Genomic DNA, 15841 nt, shown 5'->3' on the forward strand with positions numbered 1-15841 from the left:
AATCCTAATGTATAACATACGTAGACATATATTTCTTTTCCTTTTCTGGGCATTATAACAATAAAAAAAAAATCTGTTTTGGTGCTACAGCCAGAACAAAAAAAACCTCAAAAACGACAGTAGTATTATTAATAGTGTCTTTGTATATTAGGGGCTGCACGGTGGACAAGTGGTTAGCAGTCTGGATATTTCACACAGTCTGGAGATGGGAAGACCTGGGTTGGATTCTCCACGTGTTACTCCAAATTGTCCATAGGTATGAATGTGAGTGTGAATGGTTGTTTGTCTATATGTGCCCTGTGATTGGCTGGCCACCAGTCCAGGGTGGACCTCACCTCATGCCCCAAGACAGCTGGGATAGGCTCCAGCATACCCCCACCCATGTGAGGATAAGTAGCTCCAGTAGCTAACACAAACAAACATAGTAGACCAACACAGGGATAGATGAGAAGTCAAATGAACTTTATAGGATTTACAGAAAGTCTGCAATCATTATTTAGGCAGGGTCTGGATTCTGGTTGATGATATTTTGGACCATTCCTCTTTCCAAAACATCTCCAGTTGAGTCAGGTTTGATGGTTTCCAAGCATGGACAGATTTTCCAAGCATGAAATCACACCACAGATTTTCAATCATATTTAGGTCTGGGGATTGAGATGGCCGTTCCACAATGTCTTACTTGTTCCCCTGCATGAATGCCTTAGTAGAATTGGAGGAGTGTTTGGGGTCATTGTCTTGTTGGAAGTATCCAGACACGGCCCAACTTCAACTATGTCACTGATGGCAATCTGCTGATATTGGCTGGATTCCATGCCACCTTCAACTTGAAGAAGATTTCCAGTACCTGCACTGGCCACTCAGCCCCCCAGCGTGATGGAACCACCACCACATGTGACCGTGGGTTACACGTGTTTGTCTTGGAATGTTGTGTTCTTCATCCACCATGCATACCACCCCTTGTTATGTCCAAATAACTTACTCCAACTTACACCTTATTCCAAAATGAAGCTGGCTTGTCCACATGTGCTTTAGCATACTACCTCAAGCGACTCCCTTTGTGGCATGTGATCATGCTCACTCTGGGCCTTAACTAGAACTGTGCCTGTGGTCTTCCATTTCCTCACCATGTTCCTCAGAGTGGAACCTGCTGAATCCGATAAATCTATTTTTGTATCCTTCCCCTAGACCATGATGTTGAACAATCTTTGCTCTCAGGTCATGTGACAGTTGTTTTGAGGCTACCATGGTGCTACTCTTCAGAGAAGATGCAACTTGCCACTGGCCACCTTAAATACCCTTTCTATGATTGGCTTCACTTGTGTATGCAGGTCAAGGGTCAATGAGCTTACCAAATACATGCTGTAATGGTTGGTAATGGTTTTATTTCATTTCAACATGCATCAGATTACAATTCAGTGCATCACATAATCAGTTCCCAGTTCCACATGTCCAAAAGGAGTAGGAAGAAGCAAAGCTTATGAAATCCTACCTCTCCATCTGGTACTTTTACTATCAGTAACTGTTACATTTGTTCACTTCCTGCTTTCCATAATGCAGTTTAAGGTTGTTGTTTTTTTTTATAATGCACCTGTTGTGCATGTTACACATGTTGTGTTCCAATAATTAATGTTAAAGGTATTCAAATCAATAAAACAACAAGGGTGCCCAAATTTGTGCACATGCATAATGATTGCAGACTTTTTGTAAATCCTATAAAGTTTATTCCACTTCTCATCTATCACTGTTGGTTTGCTATATGATACATTTACCTGGAATGGATGATCCCAACAACCAATCATTTATGAAGGAAAACCTGGATAATTACCAGGGATGCCCAAACTTTTTCTTACCACTTTACTCGCATAATTAACTACAGCACACAATTTAGTTCTCACGCCAGTGGGACAAGGAAACTGAACTGTAACAGAAAACTCATAAAGCAGCAACAGCAAACCAAATCTAAGTGCACTCTGCATTTGGATGAACTTCTAATTACAATGCATTGGAGTTGTAGGTGAAGCATCCATTGCATTGTTGTCATATCTACCGTGTCACACATTTATCCATTTTTCAGTGGCATTCAGATTAATAACAGTTGACAGTGGGGGAGCAACGAGGGCTAGCACAGACCTTCACTCATTCTAACAGCCGTTTAATAAATGTGATTGCAAATGGAACTTGTCACTTGCACTGGGGAGAGCTGGCCAGTCAATACCTCAGCTGGCAGGTGCCTGGGGTCACATATAAGTCAGCAAGTGATGGATATGTATCCAATAATTGATGTAGGGCAGCAGTTATTGTCATTTTGGCTTCTGCCTCTATTGCTTATAAAAAGCTGTTGGCCTTAAGTACCACCTAGCCAATTACAGAGGAAGCGAGCTGACTGTTTAGATGCCTAAACCCTTGAGGCCCTCAGCGGAGTCAAAATTCAAGTACTATATTGTTTTAGTGCATGTGTGCCTCTCGGTATATGTGTGTGTCTCTTCTAAAATCCTGAGCACAGTTTTTTTTAGTGGACTTCCTCTATTTTTTGTGTGGCTTTGTTTCATTGTTCCAGCAAAGTGGTTTCCTCAAAAGCATTTACAGTAATGTAGTACAATGTGTGAACAAAATGCTGCCATTCTCCTCTATTGTTATGGCTGACCTTGCAGGTCAGCGCATGTGAAAAGTAGAATGAAACAAATGGTGTGTCTTCACATTGACCCGCTGAACCGGTCTGGCACCGCTTAGTTATATTAATGAACCAGGAAGTTTCACCACTTCCTGCATCCAGGTTTACTGTTTTTGACAAGAGATACAGAAAACTATAATTAAAGATATGATACGACTTCCGTCCATCCATCCATTTTCTATGTCGCTTATCCTCATCAGGGTCGCTGGAGCCTACCCCAACTGTCTTTGGGCCACTATTCACATTCACACCAATGAACAACTTGGAGTCACCAATGAACCTAACATGCATGCGGGGGTGTTCTCCACCAATGCGTGCATGCATTCAAACTCCACACAGAGATGCCCGAGCTGAGATTCAAACCTAGGTCTTCCTGATTTCCTGACTGTGAGCCCACTGGCTAACCACTCGAACACTGTGCGGCCCGTGTCATACGACTTGGATGGGCAAAAAAGTACACCAATGCTCTTCCAGCTACATTAGCATGCAGTGTACAGGGGTATGAAGCAGTTTGGGCAGCCCTGGTAATGTTCCAGATGTTCCTTTGTAAATGACTGGTTGTTGGGATCATCCATTCCAGGTAAATATATCATATAGCCGACCAACACAGGGATAGATGAGAAGTCAAATGAACTTTATAGGATTTGCAGGAAGTCTGCAATCAACAAACACAACATGTATTTGGTAAGCTCATTGACCCTTGACCTGCATACACAAGTGAAGCCAATCATAGAAAGGGTATTTAAGGTGGCCAATGGCAAGTTGCATCTTCTCTGAAGAGTAGCACCATGGTAGCATCAAAACAACTGTCACATGACCTGAGAGCAAAGATTGTTCAACATCATGGTCTAGGGCAGGGGTGCTCACACATTTTCAGCATGCGAGCTACTTTTAAAATGACCGAGTCAAAATGATCTACCCACTACAAAAATGCAAAACATCTATTTATTTTCAAATGTATTGAGGATTATTTGTACGTACAATGTATGTTGATGTACCTTACATAACCAAATGAGCCAATATTGCAAAACACACATAATTAACTATTAACATTTTTTGTAATTACCTGAGTTTACTTTGATGACTTGCACTGAATTGAATCAGCCAGGGATGCATAGTCCGGACAGTAGCTGCTGATAGCCAGGTTAGCCAGGCAAACGCACTTCGAAAAAGACATTGTGAAAAAAAAAAGTCCACCTCCCATTCCGTATGGAAGTGATATGTTTTTGCCTTTTTACTTGGTCCAGCTACTTCACTCATTTTAGTGACCATAAACGTTAGCGAGGGCTTAAAATCTGACGCAATTCGCCGAGTAGCTTAGCACTTTGCATCGTTGTTTACGCATGAGCGGTGACCTAAATGTCAAAAATTCAGTCATCTGACTGGTTTTCCTGTATGTCAATCAAGTAACGGGGATGGATGATAGGCTGACATCGTAAGTTCTGCTGCACTTAGAGACGTTGTTTGATTTGATTGGTCACCCGAAGGGCAACATTCAGTTGTCATCTGAATGGCTGCCCTGTACATCAATCATGTGACGGCATTGATGCTAGGATGATATTTTTTTAATGTCACGCCGCGATCGACCAGTACCACCTCCGCGATGGACCGGTAGATCGCGATCGACTTAATGAGCACCCCTGGTCTAGGGTGTATCAGCAGATATTTTTGATGGGGTGCCCAAACGTATCCACCTGCCTACTTAAATATCGATTGCAGACTTTCTGTAAATCCTATAAAGTTCATTTGACTTCTCATCTATCCCTGTGTTGGTCTGCTATATGATATATTTACCTGGAATGGCTGATCCCAACAACCAGTCATTTACAAAGGAACATCTGGGACATTACCAGGGGTGCCCAAACATTTTCATACCACTGTATGCGCAATCGTCCCATTTCATGCTCATTGGGGAGAAGCAAACTGAGCCATAATAATGCTCATTGCCTTTGGCTCGAACCCTAGACTGTGGGGTGAAAGGAAGGCATTCTTGGGATGAGGCCATGTTGTGTACTCATTTTAAAAGTCGGAAAGAGCTGCTGAAGCAGAATTGTGACACGTAATGCTGCTTTTCAGTTCTGATCAAAGCGTCCATCCGAGTAGCAGCTGATAAGCCAATCAATATACTGCTTTTGTTTTTTGCTGAATGATGCATGTTCAGTACTAACCTTCAGGCAAAGAATGGAGAGAAAAAAGGGGCTAAGGGAGTGGGTGAAGAAAAAAAAAAAAAAAAATCAGGTTGTGAGTAAAGAAAGTCAAAGAAGGATCGGATATTAAAGCTGCATTTAAATGCTAATACAAAATGACAAAGACCAAGAATGTGAAAGAAGAGGATTGAGCAAACCAAATTAGTGCAATTCAAATCCCTTTGAAGTGTACTTAAATGAATGGAAGCTCATCAAAATAATACATGTTTAAGGGTGTTTTAAAATTATTTGTGTAATGCAAACTCCCTTCAGAAGCCAAGTGATTCTGTGGAAGTGTAAGACATCCCACACCCTGATTAGGTGATCAGAAACCAACTGCAATGGCGGGTGGGTATTTGTTCGGATGAAAAATGAGCTAAGAAGTCAAGGAGAAACATCCAGATGACGCTGTGAAGATAGGTGAAGTATTGAATGACAGTGAAAATTCATTCAAAATGACCATGGATAAACAGGGCTTCTTGGACCCCAATCAATCAGCTGGTCGGACAATCAATTAGTCTCTATTTAGCACACATCATGTATTGATATGCTGCAAGGGGGAACAGACATATGAGGGCAGAGGGCACCGTACAAAAACGAAAGTTGCCTCAAATCTCGAATTTGGAAACACCCCTATTGAGTGATGTCAAGAGAAAACAGTCTTCTTCTTTCTCTTTGGGCTTTTCCCTTCAGGGGTCGCCACAGCAAAGCAATCTCCTCCATCCAAGCCTGTCTTCTGCATGTCCTCCTTCACTACAGCCATAAAACTCCTCCTTGGTCTTCCTCTACGCCTCCTACACTGAAAAAAAAATATTATGAGCTGTCATAGGCATTATAAAATCATTATTACTAATCTTTACCTGATTACAGGGATTTACAATTCCGGTGTACATTTCAAAGTAAGAGTTCAAGCGAGAGAATATCGTTTTGAAAAGATGTTGTTTTCACATAATAGTTTTATTTTGAAGTTGTGTCCAGGGAAGTTGTTCGGGAAGTAAGGTCACATACAAAGGACTATTTCATTTTTTCACTTTACTGAACCGAAGTTGTCCATAACTACGTTGGCTGCAGGTGAGCAGCGTGTGCTATATGCTAGTTTTAGCTCCTTACTTCCTCTACTTCAGCTGTCCTATGTGCACTGGTGTTGTCTGTCCATGTATTTAGTGCACTATTGATCAAAATTAGATGGATCAAAATTGTCACAATAACTAATACTATTAAAAACAAAGTTTTTGGTGCTCATCGCGTGCGCACACATAGTATCTATTTGCACGAAAATGCCAGTTGGTTTATTAATTGTTCGGAAATGGTTTTTGTATCTTATTTGCTAATTTGCAGTAGGTCACAACCCTAACCCTAACCCTAACTCTTCACCCTAACGTGAATCAAGGGTAGAACTATTGAGAACCACTGATTTGCTGAAAGAATGCTGCAAACAAATGCTATATATAATCTCAATGGAGATGCATTACAGGCTGTTCTATTTTATTCTTATATTATATTTATTTGTTGTTTTAAATCCATAAATTGCATGCTTGCTAACCATCAACATACATTTTTTTAAGATAGCCAACCTTCCCCAATGTCTGTATGTGTCCTGCTGTGGGAACACTGCTGACGTCCACTGTTGTGTATGTGCACACACAATAATAGACGTGCAGTGATGCAACAGGAGAGAAAGTAACGCCAACTGATTGAGATCTGGTATTTTTTGTGATGCAAATGTTTTGCTCTTGGACACATACTGGATTAAGAAGCCAAACGCTTTACTTAAGTGACCCCATCAATCAACCAGACCTAACCACCGAAATCTGGCCAGAACTTGGCTGAAGGGACGAAGTAGAGGCTAAGTCACCGTTGATGTACTGCATTGCTGATTTGGATGTCATACAAGTTCATGTCAAAAAATACCAACTATCACTTTAAAGGAAACCTGCATTTTTGAAAACATATTCCTATAATCCACAATCCTTAGGTGAGACATGAACACAATAGGTCTCTCTTTTCTGTGTGTTTTAAAGATACTACAATCGATAAAAAGCAGTTTTTTGGGGGCATCTTGACTCAAAATGACCAAACACTGTTTAACTTGTTTTTTTCTATGCTGCTCTCCGTTAGAGCATCAGCATAGATGAGACGGAGAGGGAGTTTCCTGTGACCACCATGTTTACAGTGGGACCTGCTGACCTTGACTGACGATATGGACCTTCTCAATCCCCCTGTACAACGTTAGTGGAAGTCAGGAACAGTAATTCGGATTGTCAGACCAGGCTAGTGGTCCTTCTTTTCAAAAGTGCTCTCTGCATTGGAAATGAGGCCCTGGTCACGGTGGAGGACTTCAAGCATCTCAGGGTCTTGTTCACGTGTGAGAAAAGGTTGGATCATGAGGTCGACAGGCAGCGTCTACAATAATGTGGCCGCTGTTCCCGACCGCCATGGTGAAGAGAGCTGAGCCAAAAGGCAAAACTCTCAATTTATCGGTCGATCTACGGTCCCACCCAATCTATGGTCATGAGCTTTGGGTCGTGACCAAAAGAATGATAAAGGGTGACACAGAGGAGAACACTGTGCCTTCACATCGAGAGGAGCCAGTTGAGGTGGCTTGAGCATGTAGTCCGGATATCTCCCTGGTGAGGTGTTCCAGGCATGCCCAGAAGGCCCCGGGGCAGACCTAGGCCATGTTGGAGGGATTCTAGCTGGCCTGGGAACACCTTGGTGTCCTCCTGGTGGAACTCCAAGATGTGGGAACGAACGATTGGGAACTGGGAAGTCTGGAGTTTCCTGTTGAGACCGCTGCCCCCACGACCCCGATCCGAATAAGCCAAAGAAAATGGATGGATGTATGGATGTATGGATGGATGAAAATAAGCCATTTATCCATTTCTATTTTTCTATCAGTATTCAGCATAAATGCACACCGTGTATAGTAGAATATTTAGCCTTCGCTAAGGTAACTGTGTTGCTCTTTCAAGCTAACAAACTGTCAATATTTGTCGATTATCATATGAATTGGACATGAGAATTTCACAAAAAGTAATTTCCCAAACCTTTTTTGAGTAATACCACAACCCCCTCGTTTTACCAATTGTACCACGTATCAGTTATACATTGGAAGTCAATGATTTTGCTACCTTCCACTACTCATGGAGAAGCAATAAGAATAATGTTAGCAAGTGGCAAGTAATTTATGCTTTGTATAGTGCTTCATTAACTTGATTATGTGCACTTCTCCGTATTACAATATCCCACTAATACTGTATATTTGCTAATTGGCCATCCAAGAAATGTAAAAATCAGCGAACAGTGGATTGGCCAGAACAGGAATGTGGTCATAAGGGGACCCCTACTTCCAAGACTGTGTTCCATCACCCGATAGTTGACGATGGTCGGTCCTGATGAATGGGGATTAAAAGACGCTAATGTGAATGCGGGGGGCTGCTGACCTTCCACAGAGATTGACTTTACAGCGTTGGAAATGGAAGCCAGTAAATCAGCGGGCTGAAGCGCCACTCGTCCCAACGTGTCGCCCCCCCGACACAGCTAGCTGGGACAGGAGCACATTAATCACAAAACTGTCGAGGATGTGTTGCAGTTTACCATCTGTTTGCACTGACCTCAGGACTTGAAAGCGAGAAGCGACGTCACCTCTGGACCGTTCACTTGCAACGAAACCTGTACATCATCGATATTGCCAGTATCTGTCCTGCCAAGCGACACACAAAATCCGTGTGTGTACATGTTAGGTTGTGCATGTCATTGTCCACACGCTGGCTTGCGATGCCATCCCAGAAAGTTTAAAAATGCTCAACTATTCATCGCTGTCGGCCAACGACCACCCCACTGACCAATTAGAGATATAAAGACAAAGCAGCGGCACAGGCACTTGTTGGTAAACACATCAGGTAAACACATCATGAAAATTTACAAGAGTTTAAACCCAATGGTCTTAAATGGTGTCCCCCAACAATTTGCCTCTTGAATACATTTGCATGTTTCTGTTTTCAGTACGCAGTCGGACAAATGACTAGGTAATATCAGTTTCTCAGTAGTGTTTTAAATCAGGGAGGCATGAAACATTTCTTTACCCTACAGGGGGCATGAGAGAAAACAATTGAGAACCACTGGTAAACATTAACATTTATGTAAGTTTATCTCCGATCAGATACTGGCAAGAGTACTCAATCAAAACAGCTTTTTCTCCTCTGAACTATTTTTATTAGGGATGAGTGAGCACACCGCTATCTGTATCTGTATTCCCATCTAAATGATCTGTATTATCTGTACGTAATCCAGATGGGAAGTGGGTGTGGTTTAACCGGAAATGGGGCTGAAAGCTGTACATTATTTTAAGTCTCAAATTGATTTGGATTGATCAGAAGTTGCTATATGTGTTGTTTATTATTCAGCTAAATGTGTATGGTGTAAGTGATGCTTGAGACTTTATTCTTTCATTATTTATATATATTATCATTATTTCATTTATATGAGCTGTTAGTGATTCATGCAAACATAGCAATAAACACAACAATAATGTGTTTTTTTCTCAAAAGCACCAGTCTGCCTGTACTACAAGACAGTAGTACAGGCAGTTTTCCAACTGTTTTCTTATCATCAGCCACCACCTGAAACAGTTATTCATTCATTCATTCATTCACAGGCGCGCTGGAGTTCATCCCAGCTGTCTTTGGCCGAGAGGCAGGGGACACCCTGGACTGGTGGCCAGCCAATCACAGGGCACATGTAGACAAACAACCATTCCCACTCACATTCATACCTATGGACAATTTGGAATGGCCAAAAAATGCAAACTCCACACGGAGAGGGCCGAGGGTGGAATCAAACTCAGGTCTCCTAGCTGTCTCCTAGCCCCACCCAAAACAAGCAGACAAAAAAACACACACTCAGTGACTGATGTAGGATCATGCCCGCTGTATTGTGTATTTCATGAAAGACGTTTAAGATCGCAAGGTTCATACTGCAACATATGAAAGACGAGTAATATTTTAGTAATATTTTATATTTTAGCCACATTTTAGTACAATTTTATAATATTAGTAATATAATATCAAGTGGGGCGGCATGGCGGTCTAGTGGTTAGCGCGCAGACCTCACAGCTAGGAGACCAGAGTTCAATTCCACCCTCCGGCATCTCTGTGTGGAGTTTGCATGTTCTCCCTGTGCATGCGTGGGTTTTCTCCGGGTACTCCGGTTTCCTCCCACATTCCAAAAAACATGCTAGGTTAATTGACGACTCCAAATTGTCTATAGGTATGAATGCGCGTGTGAATGGTTGTTTGTCTATATGTGCCCTGTGATTGGCTGGCGACCGGTCCAGGGTGTACCCCTCTCGCCTGAAGACAGCTGGGATAGGCTCCAGCACCCCCACGACCCTCGTGAGGAAAAAGCGGTAGAAAATGAATGAATGAATAATATCAAGTGTACCTAATGTTGTGGCCAGTCAATGCAGGTCTGCATAGCGCTGTAGAGCGCTGCACAGCATGTTGTGGAACAAGTTAACTTTATGTTAACTTTATTTATATGAACCAAATTAGAGGCGAGCTGAAGAAAACCTAATGAAGAGGAGGCATTGTCACAAACGCTGAGACATTTCAAACTTCCCAATTGCAACGAGTACGTGAATGAGGCACAGCTGAGGTCCTCTGTGACCGCCGCTTGCAGAATCGGTCTCGGGAGAGGCGGTCGTTGTGTGTGACTGGCCAATCACAGAGCAGGAAGAGTGAATACAGAATGAGCATTTCCGTTAAAAACAAATACGGATAATGACCAAATGTACTCGTTCCATACTCGTATCTGGCAAAACTGTATTAGGGAAAAGAAAATGCTGCCATTTCACTGTGTTGCACACTCCTTCGGGCGTCCGGTAGGGAGGTTTCACCAATTTGATGATATCCCAACCCTACTAGTTGTTATCCATTACACATGCACACTGAACCTGTTTTTATTTTATTTTGTCCTTATAAAGTTTGGTAAAAGACCGTTCATAAGATGTTGTTCTGAACTCCTGACGAAATGTCTCTTTTGCTAGTAAAGGTTACCGACTCCCATCCTGGATGTCTTTTGTTTGTGCCCTTGGGTAGCTCAGCTATTGAAAAGGAACATTTGTGCCAAATGAGCTCTGGCACAGCACTGGACCAGCTTCCTCATGTGCTAATATGATGAATAAGGAGCCAATAAACGTCAAACTGCTACACAAACATGTTTATACAACTCAGTACACATGGCCGCACCTGACCGGGTGTTATTATTGCTTCATGTTGTTGTTAAAAGACACTAACCAAATGAATGATTGCCCAACTCAAAGATTATTAACGTACGGAGTCATTTCATCACACACTTACTACACAGAATGCATGGAGTGTTTTGCCGCCCGTGATTCCGGTGCTGCAAAGGTCCTCACACCAGGGGAGTTGTTCAATGGTATTGACCAGCAAAGGGCCCCAAAGAGACTCAAGTCCCTTTATAGACTGAGCCGCTGTGATTCAACATGCATAGACCACAGGCTAGTGAGGGCCAGGGGGGTATTTACCTTCCCCCCACAGGTCAGGGTCCTGACCCACTACATCAAGCCAAAGCCCACTCCCAAGCTCAAGTGTGGCCCGCTGCACTCGATACCCTTTTAATTGCATTGGAATGGTTTGCGACCTATCGATTAATGCGTGTATTTATGTCGTTCAGGGCCCAGAGGCTACATTGTATTTCTGTGTGGCATATTCATTTATTTACCTATCTGCCCCGCCCCTCGTGCTTCATCCATATATCTATCCATCTCTCCTCCAAGAGCACTTCAATTCAAGGGCTCCCATAATTACTGCAGCCCTATAATTGAGTGCTTTGATTTAGGATTTTGCTGTTCCTCTCCCTGCCACTGCCATCGCTTGCTTTACGCCTCTCCCAGTGAAAGACAGAAGGATGAGATATGGAAATAGAAAATGGGAGATGGAGACCAGAAGATACCCCACACATACACGTACACAGACGCCAAACCTCACACACACGCTCTTATCACAATCTACTGTTTCCGGCGACCATGAGGGGAGGGGTAAGCTGATAATTACTGGGGGAGATTCATGCAAATCGATGCCAAATTAAAGCATTATAAAAGCTTTTATCAGCTTTTTCTTTCCAAATTGAGGACGATAAAAACCAATTTGAGAGGCGAGAGAAATGGCCCCGGTCCATTCATTTAAAAAAAAAAAACTGCAATTATGTTAACACCAATAGAATCCAAACCCCCTTCTTCCTAACTCGCTGACTTATTCATAATTAATTAATTTCCTACTCAACTGGGCAGGGAGAACAATGGGGTCCAGGGTGGGCCTTTTTCCTCCCTCTTCTCCACATATAGGAGTAAGGGTGCACAAGATATTGTTGGGGGCTCATTTCCATATTTTATCTTGGACAGGGGCTTTGTTTTCCTTAGCGTCGCTCTGTCAGCCTTGGGGCGGCAATAAAAGTGACTCCAAGCCGGGATGCTGCAACTGCAGCTTTGCAAAGACAGTCGAGAGAATGAGACCTCTTGACCCCACATACGTAGTCCCTGGCACAGTTAAAACAGAAAACTCATATTTGTTTTCCATTCCAATTGACCTTAACGCCGGGCTTGTTAATATAACAGGAGTGTCCCGCATTGACGTCACGGCGGGTACAGTATAGTTAAAGGCTCGGCCGTGCAGACTCAACACAGATAAGGACTCTCAATGAGAGTTGAGCAATCCCAGCGGACACGACAGTCACCTGGGGGCTGTCTCATCTGATCCATTAGACATTCAACACCTCCCTTACAGTGTGAGGGCTTCACCCCCCCCCCCCCCCCACCTAAAAGCAGGACAGGACAGACCGGACACACACGTGGAGCTGGAGACGAGGGTGTGGATTGGGGGGTGCAGAGTGATAAGCCGTCACTCTGCGCTACACAAGAAAGCCCCGCCACTCGATCTGACCATGACACGTGCAAACTACACATGAAACGCTCGCCTCTTTGCCGTTTTCTTACGCTCTTCTGGGAAGTCTTTTGCTATGTGCCTGTGGGAGTTTTTGTCTATTCAACCCAAACTCATCCAAGCATACCTTTGTGGGTGTTGTCATGCTGGAACGGAAAAGGCCTTTCAGCAAACTGTTCTCACAAAGTTGGATGCGTAGAACTGTTCCAAAAGTCTTGGTATTGTGTTGATGTCTGTTGTCTGATGTCCAGTAATGTTCCCTGTGCATTATTTTGTCTATATAGTGTGTCACTCCATACTGAATACAACGGCGCCATGCTGTAATAGCAATGCTGCTAAAAACCGGTTAATGTGCTGTTAACACCAGCCTAATTACAAATAACTCCAGCAGGGAGGGGGGTTGTGGTGAGGGTGTAAAGGAGAAGAACAGAGAAGGGGAGAAGATATTTTTTAAACAATGGAGCTAAGGAGAGAAAGAAATAAAAAACATTTCAAAAAAGTAAAAGGTGACACAACATAAACCTGCCTGTGGGGAAACGGTGGGAGGCCAAATATCTGCAGGGGTCCTCATTAGAGCCAGCAGGAAGCACGCTCCTCACTCTTACTTCAGTCTGCACACACACACACACACACACACACCATGTACTGCAGGTAGGGGTGTGAAAAACACATGTACTCGTTTTCTTGTCAAATCGGTACGCAGAATCGGCAATGATTTCCAAACCCAATTCATGATAGTTTCAGATCTTCCATCTGGATCTGGTCACTTCAGTGGCCATGAGTCACAAGAAGCTCAGTAGTAGGATGAGCCAATCACAGTGATCGCCCCTGCAGCAGCACGTCTGTCTGTCTGCAACCGAGGTGTTCATTCAGTCACTTTAATATCAATAATAATTCATTTAATGTCTGTAATTGTATGCATCTTTTATGGTCAGTTATTTTATTTTTGTTTTGTCAACTTTCACATCGCTGTGATGGCACTTCCTGCCATTTTTGTGCACTCCTCTTCAGTTGCCAATTTCCTACCGGTATGTGCTTTATGTATTATATACAGAATTTAAACTGACTTCTGTTAGTTGAGCTAATTTTGGAGTTTGTTTTAGTCATGTGGACTTCTTTTTGTAGATGTGTGCATTAAAAATTGTTGAAGTTGCTGTACATTTTGCATGTTGTGCACAGGTTGTACACAGAAACTCAACGCGCTCTCTGGTTGCCGATAGAATTGCAGCTGTCCACCTCAGCGTCCCACCCTGGTGATCAGGCAACTATTACATTTTCACGGGTTAGTCACCAGCATCCCATCACCAGCATGAACAGCACCCAGGATATTGGTCTTTCTGCATACTATACTACAGAAACTGCAAAAACGGGAATATAAAGGCTCATATTTTCTAAATTGACACCTCTTTACATGCAATTTGATGTATTGTTGTAGTTGCGTGTCAAGCCATTCACCAGAAAGGAAGTTAAATCGTGACTTATTATAGAGAAAAACATTTTTTAAACTGGGATTAAATGTGATTAATTGTGAGTTAACTACAGACGAAGATGGAATTCATTGCATTGACATATTTAATCGAGTGACAGCCTTAATATTTATATACATTTATATATACTGTATGCGAGTACTCCCCTTTCCTCCCACATTCCAAAAACATGCTAGGTTAATTGGCCTCTCCAAATTGTCCATAGGTATGAATGTGCGTGGGAATGGTTGTCTATCTGTGCCCTGTGATTGGCTGGCCACCAATCCAGGGTGGACCCCGCCTCCCACCAAAGACAGCTGGGATAGGCTCCAGCATACCCCTGCAAGCCTGGGGAGGACAACCGGCATAGAAAATGAACGTTGCCCCTCCCCTCTACTGTCGCTAAATGAGGTAAACATGCAAAGATGATGCAGTCTATTGTTATATTTGGGACTGTCGGTTACATTTTGTCAAACCGCAATCCCAACAAGGCCCATGTTGTTTAGCGTCTTTGTAATTGTACAACCTATTGGATGTCATTATGTCGCACAGCCGTTATGTTGCATTTTACCAAGGTCACACATGGGAACGCATACAGACGCACACACATGCAGAAACTAACAATAACACACGTCAACAGTCAAATGAAAACTCATCACTTATTAACAGCCACTTCCAAAAAAACAACATAAATCAGGCCTGACAGGAAAATGAAGCCTGAGGAAGCGGGGTGGGGGGGTTGGAAGAAAGAGAAGTGGGAATTTCAAAGTGACGATGACACCTTAAAAAGCGAGAGCCAGAAAGAGAAAAACCACGGGGAAACAGAGGAGGAAGTCCTAAGAGCACCAGCAGAGGGAAGGGGCTGAAAGAGGGACGAGGCCAAACAGGAGCAGCGCGCATCTGAGAAAGAGAAAGAATGAAATAAAAATGCAATAAAGCAGGCGGTGCGAAATCAATCTGCTTAGAGTTTTGTTTAATAAAAATTCATGAAGGGCTGGTGGCCGAGAGCTCATGAGAAATATTGATGGCAACGTGGGGGGACGCCAGACTTTGAGAGGGAAGGGGGAGGGGTCTCGTGTGTGTGTGTGTTTAATGTCTGCTTTTGACTTTTTCCGTGTGTTTGTGTTGACATCAGTGTGAGTTACAGGACGGTGGGCCGTCTGTGAGATATGGGACAAAGAGTAAAAAGGAATGCGGGTCTTCATAATAAAAGCCTTACAGTGGAGTGAAGAAAATGACCTGGGTTGTAAGTCATGATGTCGGCGTTAATTTCTGTGTGTTTTCATGTCAGCGTACATCTTCGCCAATGTCTCAACGGCTCTCCCTCACTCCGACTTTTTCTGCTGTATGCCTGAAAGTGTGAGATAGAGCTGGTTCATCCCAGCTTGGTGTAAATCTTTGCGTCCCAAAGCAGCCGCCCGCATATTAAAAGTGAATGAAATAAAGGTAATTAAAAAGATTTAAGAACAGGAATTGCCAGAAAATATCTAATATCTGGAATCAGACCATTGGGACAGATCCAAAGCATACCACATCCGCATGTTTGACACCACATTA

This window comes from Doryrhamphus excisus, linkage group LG15 (assembly GCF_037039965.1).
Source record: "Doryrhamphus excisus strain RoL-2023G ecotype Guam linkage group LG15, RoL_Dexc_Guam_v1.1, whole genome shotgun sequence".
Taxonomy (NCBI): Eukaryota; Metazoa; Chordata; class Actinopteri; order Syngnathiformes; family Syngnathidae; genus Doryrhamphus; species Doryrhamphus excisus.